Below are 12923 nucleotides of genomic sequence, written 5' to 3'. Positions count from 1 at the left end.
TATTAAAGGCCAGAAAGGTGGAAGTGCACAGCAGAGGCACTTGGTCAGGATTTTTTTTTTTTTAAAACACTTCAAATTTGTACAGTAATATTGCAGTTGTGGTGATGTTCTCTGGGAAGCAGTTTCAGTGCTAGGATAGGTATCTGACAGAACAGCATTAGGGTGCCTGGACTGTCTGATTCCCACCTGACTCAGACTTGAGCCTGACACTCCTAAATGGAAGCCCTGAAGGAGTACTTACCTAATTCCTCCTCTTGGAGCTGTAATAAAAATAGTTTGTAACAAAATCTTAAATGTGCACTGGGCCAGTGAGGAATCAATAAAAATGAGTCATTTGAATACTGCAGAAGTGACTTCTTGCAGGCAGTAAGATGTATCACTGAAGAGTCAAAAGGGCTGAGGATGTTTGAACCTCAGTGTAAACCACAGCAAATCGCTGACACAACTTAGCTGAGGAGCTGGTGATGACAAAAGAGGAAAACTGTGTGACTGGGCTTTCCGTGTCTCAGATGAGGATTCCTGAGGTGGCTGTCATTTCTTCCCATTCGTTGGCTTCTTTCTCACTTACAAGTTGTGGTTTAGGAATGGTACTATCCCAGTTCATTGTCTCCACCGAGATTCTCCAAACCATGCGCCGACCACTTGCTCCCCTACTTTCCCCTCCCCACTCCCTGCAGTGGGATGGAGAGGAGAACTGGAGGCACAGAAGGTGAAGATCATGGTCTGAGATACGAGCAACTTACTGGAAACAGCAATGAGATAAGGAAACAAACAGTAACAGCAACAATACTAGTGACAGAGGGTACAAAAAAGGAAACACTATTGCTCACTGTGGAAACCCCCAACAATAGGCAATATCCAGTCACTCCTCCCTCTGCAATGCTATTCCCACTCTTCTCCCTGGCTTGGAACCTGTGCTACCCAACCTTTACCTCTGGCATGGATCCGGGCCCATGCTACCCTGACTTCAAGGAAGGCCTTCTAGTTGGAATAGACTCCCTTCCCCCTATGCCTGGCAGTGATGTGAGGTGGTACAGAATAACTTCCAGGTCCTAGCCATACCATCTCCTAGCTACTGCAAAATTAATCCTGTCCTGACCAGAAGGAGAACAAAAGGAAAGTAATTTACTGACAGAAGGACTGAGAGAGGGCTGAGAAATATATAGATTACTTTTGCTTATAAACTACTGGTAAATAGCATGAGATTCCTTGGATAAGTGGAGACTATTACCTATGGACAACTGTGCGTACCAGCATATGACAGCAGCAACATTGTCAAAGTATGAAAAATATGGAATGATTAGTGGAGTGAATGGGGGCTGGAAGAGACAAACAGGTCTCTCTTGCTGTGGATTTTTAAAATAAAAATATACTTAATCAGAAAAGTATTTCTAGTATCACTTACTAGAAAGTGTCCTGGGGCCTAGATCTTCTTGTCTTTTCCTTCTCACTTGCTCTTTTGTGGGGTCTGACTTCCCTGTGAAAAGCACTGATGGCCTGAAGCCTTTAAAAAGTATGCAATCAAGAGAGGGGCAAAGCTGTAGTCTTTTTCCAGTAAACACAGGTACAACAAAAAGTTCCATGGGGCTAATCTATCCTGCTAGTCTTGTAGTCACAGTTCAAGAGCTCTGAACTAGTACCTGAACTAGTTTGTGAAGACCTAGCACAGGCATCACAGAGCGAGCAGTGTAAATATACCCCTGGAGCAATGGGATGATGCTATCCCATTCCACTGCTGTCACTGCTACAGGGACATCTATCACCTGAAGCAAAAGAAGTAGGCACAGTTCCTGCCTATTTAATTTTCATTTGCTGCCAGTGTGAACTCATATTCCTTGTTCTGCATAGGTATTATGGTAAGCAGCTGAAGAACAGGGCTTGGGCAGATGTTGGTTCTCAGACCTTTTCCACATCATACTGGCTTTTCCTTGACACTTCATTATGGAGCTCCACAGATGAATATGAGTGAAGTGTCGCTGCATTAAAGATGCACTTAGAAAAGCAAAAGATAATATTTGCTGGCTGACTTGTTTGTTTATGCTTGCAGCAGGAATGGTGATACCTGAAATACTATTGTTGTCTAGGGATCAGTCAGTCAAATTTCTGGAACCTCCACTCCAGTGTGTGGTGGGTTGGCCCTGGCTGGCAGCCGAACTCCCAACACAGACTCTCACTTCCACCCTGCTTTTTGCCAAGGAGTACAGGAATGGGGGGATAGGAAGAAGGGGACTGAGAAAGCTCACACACTTTTTGAGTTTCTTGTGGTAAAAATACCCAGGCAAAACATGGGTTGAGGTAGGAGGGAGTCATACCAAAGCTGGACAAAAGCCTACTCGCCTTGCAAGGCAATGGCCTCTCTCCCACATTTCACACCGACCACAGCTCCCATGTTTGTGTCAGTATGATCACAGCCAATGGGGACACCGCAGTGGGTGGCTTCAGCCTGTGGTCTGTTAGACAATAATCTATTAGACAGCTCTCCTTGTCTGGTTTTAATGCTCTCCTTTGATATCCTGACAACCTCTGTTATTTGTTTTCCACAAAGGACAGTCCTCCTGAAAACCATCAGATGCTCAGTAGTGATGATATTCTCACTTGTTCACCTCCATTTCACACAGATTCCCTGTCCTTCCTGCAACTACTGATCTGAAGCAGGACCTCAGCTGCAGCTCCTGGAAGTGAAGCTCTTCCCAAGGTGCCGGCCTTGGTGGGTCACCGTTCTCCTCAGCCTGGGAAGACTGGTGTGCACGTGGTCCAATGTAGGGCTGTGAAAGGACACAGGCGTGTTCAGAGGGCAGATGGGACCTTTCAATGTGAAATGAAAATCTCTCTCCAGTACCTTGCACCTGTACCACCGCCTTTTGTAGCATCAAGCATACAGTTGCCTGATAAAAGCAAATAAGAATCAGATTTGAGAAGAAAGTGTTTCAAAACAAACACTTGGAGTTATCTTCAAGCTGCTGTGTAATACTAAAATTGTGGAGAGATTGCATTTTGGAAAACTTTACATTACATTACATGGGTATATTTACCATCTATACGTATCATTGCTTTTGTGTGGCTGTGCTTATATTTATATATATATACAGAGACCTGTTGTCTATTTCTGCATCAATCTTACCATCTGAGGAGATGATGCTTCCCAGGTAATTAAACTGCTGGACCAATTTGAGCTCTGTTTCACCAATGGTGATATGGGGATGATGGGAGACTTCCTGAGGTGCAGGCGGATATAAAACTTCTGTTTTCTTCAAGCTGACTTCCAGTCCAAAGAGCTCAGCAGCCTCTGCAAAGCAGGATGTTAAACACTGCAGAGCTACCTCTGTGTGGGTGACGAGGGCGGCATCATCAGCGTAAAGCAGCTCACGGATAAGATAATTTAAGGTCTTAGTGTGGGCCTTCAGTCGCCTTAGGTTGAATAGGCTCCCATCAGTACGATATCGAATGTAGACACCGTTTTCATCATCAAGGTCTACCATGGCCCTTTGGAGCATCATGCTGAAGAAGACTATGAATAAAGTTGGTGAAATCAGTCCAACAGTTTAATTACCTGGGAAGCATCATCTCCTCAGATGGTAAGATTGATGCAGAAATAGACAACAGGTTAGCAAAGGCATACAGAGCTTTTGGTAAACTCCATAAAAGAGTGTGGCAAAACAAACACCTGAAGAAAAGTACTAAGATCAGCGTTTACAGAGTCATTGTACTGTCTACGCTTTTATATGGATCTGAATCATGGGTCATTTACCAGCACCACTTGCGTCTCTTAGAACGCTTCCATCAGCGCTGCCTCCGTACAATCCTAAACATCCACTGGACTGACTATGTGACCAACACGTCTGTCCTTGAACAGGCAGCAGTCACGAGCATTGAGGCCATGCTGCTGAGAACACAGCTGCGCTGGGCAGGGCACGTCTCCAGGATGCAGGACTACCACCTCCCTAAGATCGTGCTCTATGGGGAACTTGCCTCTGGCTGCCGCAAGAGAGGAGCCCCGAAGAGGAGATACAAGGGCTGCCTGAAACAATCCCTCAGCCTTGGCCATATTGATCATCACCATTGGTCTACCCTGGCCTCCAATCGGGAGGCCTAGAGACACACCATCTATAACGCTGCTGCTGCTTTTGAGAACACACGCAGGATCACTCTCGAGGAGAAAAGACAACGCAGAAAGAATTGCGTCTCATCGATATCACCTGGGGAGTCTTTCTGCTGTGCCTTCTGCAACCAGACTTGTCTATCTCACATTGGCCTTTTTAGCCATCAGTGCGCTTGTAGGAAGCGTGGGTAGAGCCCTTCTCAAATCTTCATTTGTGAAGCCTAGCCATGATGATATACAGAGACACATAGACATTTTCTAATCAGAACAATGCAGAAACTGAATTTCAATACAGACTATTTTTCTACTCAACAAGCAATACTGATTTTTTTAAACTAATTTTTGAGTGATAGAATATTTTTAAAAATGTATTTCTCTCAGCCTGTGTGAGCACGCTAGAATATTTTGATGACAACTGTACTCCAAATGGCAAGGTCCTGTTACAAGGAATTCATCACAGATGTAGTCCTTAGGCCAAATTATGACCAAAAGAAGACTGAAAATAAAATGTTAAGAAACAGCTGATACATTTTAGTTTATGAAATGCAAACTGGGCATGATCAGTAGGTTCTGACATATATTTATTTGCTAGTAGCACTGTGGGGCAATGTGGGAGCCATTGGAGAAAACTTTCAGCTCCAATCCCCTTTCCCTTTGGTAGCTGTTGAATATAATTTCTCAGTCAGGTCCACTTCTTCAGCATGTCAGTGAGCTTCTAAACTTTTCTCCAGATGGCTATTGAAGCTGGGAGCAATGAGTGCGAGCTGCATATTAAATATCTGTGTTTCTTGAACAAAGTTTGAGCCTGAAAATTCATACAACCTTGTTTTTCCTGGGAGGCATCAGTGGGTGGACGCAGCTGAGGCAGGGAGAAGGCCGGATGAAGTGTGCAGGAACAGGACAATGACGACAATGGCATGTCAAACCCATGAAAATGAAAGGATTTCATTGATTTCTATGGGATTTGGGGCAGGTTTGATGCCTTATGTTACTTCAGATAGGGGCTGGCCTTCAAGGCCGTGCAGGGCCTCTTGCCTCAAGAACATCCCTTGGGACCCTCTGCTCTATGGCACACATGTTCATGCAATGCTGTCTCTGCCCAAAGTATCTCTGTTTTCTGGGAGTTTTGCCAACTTTTCAGATCCCCACAGAAAACACTGTGTATCTTTTTCTGCTCCTGTCACAGGACTTTTGTCAATGAGACAAAGAGCACACTTTGTATTTTCTCAGGAATGGTGATTACTATTGCATTTTCAGTGCTGTGAGGTCCTGGTCCCTGGAGATATTATGTAAGTGGAGACCAGCTTTTTGTCACTATCAATAAACCTCATTTTTTCCTGAACTCATTGTGTGGGATAAAATCTCAGGATAAAGATTCTTAGTAGCTGGTCAACTGAATTTCTCCCTGATTGTTGTTAAATGTTGTTGATCATTTATGTGCAGATCGTGATGTGAGTTTAGGCACTTAAATCACACATGGATATCTAAATGTGGAAACATAACCTTAGGGGTTTTAACATTAAATTGAATCCCACTCACTGTTCTTCAGAAGTTTTCTTGTTACTGTTGCCTAACAGGTTTTTCATATCATGTTTGTACTCTCCATTTCAACCCTTCCAAACAACTAAAGTAGACAAATAGCATCAATAATACTATTTCCATTCACTTGTGTGCTGTCTCAGTTACAGCACACACGTTCTCAGTCACACTGGTTATAGAAGACTCCTGAATTTCTTCAGTATACAGGGAATCTATATTAAAAATACAGCTTGTCAGAGGTGTGGTAGGACACCTTTGCTTACAACATGCAGCCATGGTTTCCAGTGCAGTGTGTCCAAATTATCCTCTCTCTGAAGCATGTGGTGTTGGGTGGGTTTTGGCCACTGGAAGATTTTATCTGAAGCTTATAGATCCAGAGAGGACAGAAATCTCTGCTGTAAAGTGAAGGATACAGCTGTACCACTATTGCACAAGGTGAGAATTAGTTCTATTCATGTGTTGTGTGGCCATTTGACTTTAATAGTGTTGTGATCAAACCCAGTTAACTTCGGGGAATACAATGTTGGGATTGTGGTTCTCAGATGTTTACCCCAGGCTTTCCCTGAGGATGCTTACTGGATATGACAAAATTCTTCTCAAACAAAGAAAAGATGTTCAAATCTGAAGGAAAGCTTGCATATCCAAATAATTCTCTGCCTTGTTTTGTTTTTGGTTGTGTTTTAACTCTGCCCACCAAGCTGAGTCAGTGGACTATTATTTTTCCTACAAATCTTTTTTTCATGAAAAATTTATGGCTTCACAACAATCAGCTCACAGCTCTGTTAGCCACAGGACAGGCATAACAGCATACAGACACTTTGGTGCCTGAAAGTTTGTGTATTATTTATTCGGTTTCTCTTAGTGACCATGATTTTATTTGTAGGTGGTTTTATTATTATTATTATTGTTATTATTTTTAATATCTTCCTCCATGTTGGAATCTGTTTCAAGTCAAAACTTTATGGGGAGACAACAACAAAGCCTGCTGGGTCACATTAGCATTAGAGAAGGACCCTCAGGAAAACCATGTAGTTTATACAAATGTGAGATTAATAACACCTGTGAGCTGAGATCTAGACTCCAGGTCTCTATCTGAATTAGGAATTCAGGAAGCAGCAAGCTCATCATGTCTGGTAGTCCTGTGCTCTTATGGATCTACCAAGTAGATCACAATGATCCACAGGAGTCCCTCAGTCAAATTGTTAAAATCTGAGTTAAAATGAGTCTGTGTTTCTGCTAAGATGTAGCCCATGTTTCCTTCAGTTTTGGACTGCTGCTTTCCAAGAAAAGCTCTTAGTAAATTCCAACAAGTTGTTTCACTGTGGTGAGTTCACTATACTGTGATACATATACATATGTCACTATATGTGATATATTCTAGGGTTTATTTAGCCCCAGAATAATTTATTTGTCAGTATCAAGAACCAATACATCTATTTGGATCTTGGTGGTAAATCTAAAAGGATAGTATGTACAAGGAAAATCACTATTAGGATGGACAAGTAATGTACAGATATTTCCTGTGTTGCTAAGCATTTCTGAAATTCCCACTCTTTTCTGAAGCCTAACTAGGAAGACAGACCAGCTGGCTACCAACATGAACTCTCTGGTGGGGATGAAGAAGCCTGCTGGTTATCCTGCTAAACCATTTGGACGTGACAGCTTGCAGACTCTTGGGATGTACAGACACATGAGAAAGGAGTTCAAGCCTGCTGGAAGCTGGTAACGTCTGCATGAGGGGAAGAGGGATGAAGTGCAATCTGTGGTGTGGGAGAAAAGTGAGAGTCCTAGATTTCCAGCAAGGTTGTTCTGTTGTTCCTTCTCCCTATATCTGATTTATTGTGCATCAAACATGAGTAGAACCTGATTATAGAACCACAGACAGCTATCTCTGAGGGGAGTACCTGTGATTGCTCTCTGAAACCCTGTTCCTTGACAAAGACACTTGGTTAGCTCCTCTATCCTCAGTGTTCAGATTAAGGTGTTCATGTTACACAGGTAATCTCAAACCTCTCATGCCAACACTGTGACAGGCCCAGCAAGAACCCTTAGGGCACTAGGTCGGTTCAACTCAATCCATTTTTGTTGAAGTCACTGGAGAGCTGCACCAAGCTCAGCCAATCTGAGCAGAATTTGTTCTGCCATGTCAGTGAAGCTTTGCTGCACTCACAGTGGGAAACTGGAAACACTGGAGTTTTGCAGACTACAGGTCTGACAGAAGGGTGGGAGACTGTGTGTGGAGGGAGTTTCTCTGAAATCCTGCCAAAATTCCCAGGCTATTCCTATCTAGGTCTGGGTAGAGTCTTCTATTGCACTTTTCTCAACCCAGTTCTTTCAATCTTTTTGACTTGTAAGCAGGTCCTCTGTCTCAGATATTATCTGACATCCTGTGCCTTTCTGATCCCTCTAAGTTCTCAAAAGACAGAAGACTTATAGGTCTGTTTTTTATGGAGAGTGAAATAAAAGGGAAAATCAAAGAAAAAGGAGAGAAATCATAGGATCATGGAATCATAATTGGCTTGGGTTGGAAGGGACCTTGAAGATCATCCAGTTTCAACTTCCCTTGCCCAATGCACCACCCCCGACACCTTCTTTCCCCCAGTCATGGACAGGGATCAAGTTGCACAGAGCTCCACCCAACCTGGCCTCAAACAGCTCAAGGAATGGGGCATCTACAACCTCTTAGGGCAACCTATTCCAGTGCCTCACCACCCTCTGAGTAAATATCTTCCTAACATCTAATTTAAATCTCTCCTCTTTTCATTTAAAACTATGCAACAAAGGTAAATATAACCACAACAAGGACTTGTTAAACAAAAGCCCTACTTAGGCTCATGAAAAAATAATATACTAATTATTTTCAAAGTCAGAATTCTTTCTCATAAGCTAAAAAAGTGAGCCTTCAGCAGTGTTAACTACTTTCTCAGCACATGTTTTAGGCATCACCTAGTATTCCACAAACAAAAAAACCTTGAAAATCTGGAATAACCAGCTGGCATTTGCCAGCTCTAGCCTTATTAAGTAGGTCTTGTTTCCCAAGCCTCAATATGACCACAAAACACGGAATGCATCTTTTATTTCCAGTATGAAATACTGTTATTTTAACAAAGTTTTAACTTTAATGAAAACAACAATTTGCTTAAGTGTTTGATACTGAGTCTATATATTTGGAGGGATAGTAGTTTATTTTCTTTCAAATGGGAAAACCAGTTTATACTGCAAAGGTGAAAGGATCTTCTTCTACTCCAGATCAAACAAGGGTGTTTGCAAAGTAACTGAAGTCAATCCAAAGGGGATAATGTAGTAGAACCTGATGTGACAAAAGAAAAAATTACTAGTTCAGAAATTGTTAATGTAGAAATAAGAATCTCAGAATAAACCAAGACAAATTATCTATCTTGAAATATATGTTAGATCCAAACACAAAGAACTATAAAAGAGAAAATAAAGACAAAAAAGTTGAGGATGGGGCCTCCTGAACTTCTGTGGACCTCAAGTACTAGTTGGATTTTAGGTTGTCGTACACCTGGTGGGCTGGATGGTGCAATGACATCTAGTGGGAAAACAGTTCCCTGCACACAAGCATATTCAAATCACTGCACATTATCATGTTTCAACTGCTAATGTGAAAATATCTCTCTCACACAGGTAGGTGATGCCTCCAAGTGCCCTGTTTGCTAACTACAGAGCATTGCAGGAACTCCCTACACAGGACAAGCAACCTTATCATCTCTGCCTGCCTTTTTTTTTTTTTCTTGGCTTTGTTTTGTTTTTTTTTTTGCTGAACACCAGGTGACTCAGAGCACTTGCAGGTTTTGTGCTGGCAAATGCAGCTAATAAAGAATGCTGGAGCCCTAAGGGGTGTGTTAATATATATCACAAAGTGCCTGGCTTGCCTGCCAGTGTACGCAGCAGATGGAGCACTTCACTCACATAATACACTCCAGTGGGCCAGCATCGAATGTTGGGTCACAGGCTGACTCTGATGATGTGAATTATACTCGGTGCTAGACTTCTGGTGCTGTAAGAATCTTAATGGATTTTATTTTCATTTCTGTCACTGGACCCTGTATGCTTGCAGTTTAACTGGATGATGCTATTTTAATGATGTTGGCAAGACCAAATGTGTTTGTAAAAGCATGTGTTGCTTTTGCACTTTCCAGCAATATATTACTTTAATTTGTCCAAGGAGTGGTACAAATGTGTTCATTTTCCTCCTAAAAGCATGAACTCTTGTAACACATTCAGAGCTTTAAAATTTTGCAAATTCTGTGGAACTAAACCAAAATCCAGTATTTGGAAGTCAATCTCTTGTCACTGTTCCAGAGCTGCTGGTGAGTTGTATTTATTCCTGTTAGAAATATTGCAGGATTTAAAATAGAAATTTAGAAGCCCATTACACAGCTTTCTAAGAAAAAAAAAACAAAACATGTCCTAGCACTGCAAAAGGCAGTTGTTGTATTGCTAGATAAATGAATGTAAATTAGAGAAGAATAAAAAGGCGCTTGAAAGATAACACAGATAAAATCTGGAATAAAAACATGCAAGAAAAATGAGTCAGAAAAACCACAAAAGGAATATTCCTACTAATTCAGTGAAGGGAAAGAACAAAATTCAAAGTGACAAGACTGTGATTCCAAAATGGCTTTCCTCTCACATCTTTCAGCCTGCCCAGTGGCCAACTGCTGAGTGTCACACTTACTGCCTTCTTGCAACTGCCTGAAGTGCTATCAGCTATGATTACTGCATGCAGTCAAGTATTCTCTAATCTTGAGCCTTGTCCCATTAACTTTCACTGGTATATGAGAGAGAGACTTGCTGAACAGCTGTCCTGGATTGAGGCACCTAAATTCAACATATTCCCCAAATAAAGCAGTTCAAATCCTGTCCTCTAGGTCTTGAAACGAGATTTGGTTGAACCAAAGTCCAAAACTGGGGAAATGGAAAAAAAAAATCCACATTGCCTTTCAGCTGCTGCCTATCCTTAGAGCATTGAAACTTACAAACCTTTCCCATTTTTACTGGCATTACATCTGCACCCCAGTCCAAATATTCCAGTCCCTTGCTCAAATCCATGGCTAATTATAATCCAAAAATTATAAATTAAGTAATGAATTAAATCCAGAGTCATCTTAACTTTGGTCCTCTGCTGGTCTTGTTTGCGGAACAAACTGCACACCTGCCTCTACAACAAGGTCTCCTGCAAAGTGTGATTGCAGCCAATTTCTTCTGAAGTACTTCTGGAAGAAGAAATACAACCTTATATTTATACATGGGACAGACCACTCTGGCCCAACGAGTCATGACTTTTTTCTATGTAGTGACACAGCTTCAATAATTAGGATGGTGAATCTTTACTGCAGAAAGCATAACCTGGCAGTTGTCTTCTGTCCCCACAGGCTGTAGGAAGACCTGATTCTGGGTCTTGGTTCCTTGACAAGTGTTTGAGTTCCAGACTGGGAGGTTGAAACAATTGTGGAAAAACTTTCAGAATAGAAAAGTACCTCTGCTCCTACCTTTAGCTTTTATATCTCTAATGGCTGAGAAAGGCATTTCTTACAATGGTGACATATTTAGAGCACCAAGGTGTTGGTTCACACCTTGTGAAAAGAGGTGAAATAAAAGCAATCAGCCAACAAACTTGTGCGTGCATCTGAACCAACTTGCTCTTGTTATCTAGTAGTGCTCAAACACTCCACTTGAAAGCCAAAGTAAAATGGGACAGACATAGAAATGGGAACATACAAAGCATCTATCTCATTCTGACTGGAACTTGTCTTCTGTAAATTGCATCATCAGACCCTTCACAAAGCATCAAAAGGCTGAGTACTGTCAAATCTCCTTTTAACAGTGGGATTTGGAGAAAAAGGGTATGTAGGTGTGTTGCAGAACATACCATTTGCAGTTCTTGTGTCAGAGGTAAATAGGCTAAGTCTATTGAGAGTAATTGTGAGAGCTCTTAAAATGTTTTGTCAAGAAGCAATTAGGATACAAAACTAGATCAATTTCCTTTCAAGTGATTTTAGAAGAAGGAAGGATTATACCCTTAGCATAAATGTAGCGCTCCAAGCCGTAATGAACCTCCCCACTACTAGGTGAATTGTAGGATGCCCAAAAGGATCTGAAAAGGTTCACCAGATTTACATAGTCCCTCCCACTCACAGTTCATTTAATGGATTTTCTCTTGCATGTGAAAATTTGAAGACTGATGCCATTGAAAACTGTGAACTATGTGAAATGGGAAAATTGGTAGAAAGCAACCAAAACTTTCTGTATTATCTTCTAGCTACTATGGGAAAGAGGACAGTTATGATAAAGAGACCCTTAATAAAATGAGTTTGACAGAAATTTGAATATAAATCCATGTACCACAATCAGAAGTAGGGGAAATCAACAGAAGACATTGTAATTTAGTAGTTTTGATATGCACAAAATTTCTAAGAATATAACAGGATGTAAAAATTGTTGTTTTGATTTAGATGAAGGCTCACATACTCCAGCGCTCTTCCACTGATCAACAGCAGGTGGTTAAAAACATTCTGTAAAAACCAGAACAACTATACAAATGCTTTTCACAGTATACAGGTCTGGCTTTGGTTAAAGGAAACAGGATTTCAGGAAAACCAACCAACCAACCAACAAAAAAACTAATCAATGGCTTATAGAACCAAAAAGAAATGATCCCCCCGTAAAATAATAAAGGAAATTCTAGTTAATGATAAGTCTCAAAGGGCAGAAGTGTTTAATCACTATTCTTGTTCTGTATTTAAAGAGAAGAGGTTGATATAAACAAGAAGATGATAAAGAACTTTCTAGCGTTGTCCTCATTAAGAACTGTGGAGGAGTCATAGCAAAATTGATCACTAGCTGAAAAATCTATTGAGAGAAGCAATGTGGAAACCTTAGAATCATCCAATTGCTTAGGCTGGAAAAGACCTCTAAGATCCTCAAGTCCAGCTGTTAACCTAGCACTGCAAATCCGCCACTAAACCATTTTGAAATGTTCAAATTATTTTTTTCTGTGTACATATGTGTAATTTCTGGGCTCATATCTTTGAGCAAAACACTCTGTTATTTCTATTCCTTCTGGTGTTTATTAGAGTAACCAAAGTGTGATATCCTATGCCATGGTATAATGACTGTCACTTCCAGCTCCTCTGTCTCAATACCATTACTTCTTGGAAGTAGATATTGCCCTTTATACTACAATATTTAAATCCTTATCTCTTTACCAGTCTGAAGATGTTTCTAATGTGTGGAAGTGGGGGATGGGAAGTAAGTAAAG

Source organism: Myiozetetes cayanensis, unplaced genomic scaffold, assembly GCF_022539395.1.
Source record: "Myiozetetes cayanensis isolate MyiCay16 unplaced genomic scaffold, myiCay2020 scf2-11, whole genome shotgun sequence".
Classification (NCBI taxonomy): domain Eukaryota; kingdom Metazoa; phylum Chordata; class Aves; order Passeriformes; family Tyrannidae; genus Myiozetetes; species Myiozetetes cayanensis.
The sequence above is the reverse complement of the archived record's forward strand: the minus strand, read 5'-3'. Positions refer to the sequence as shown.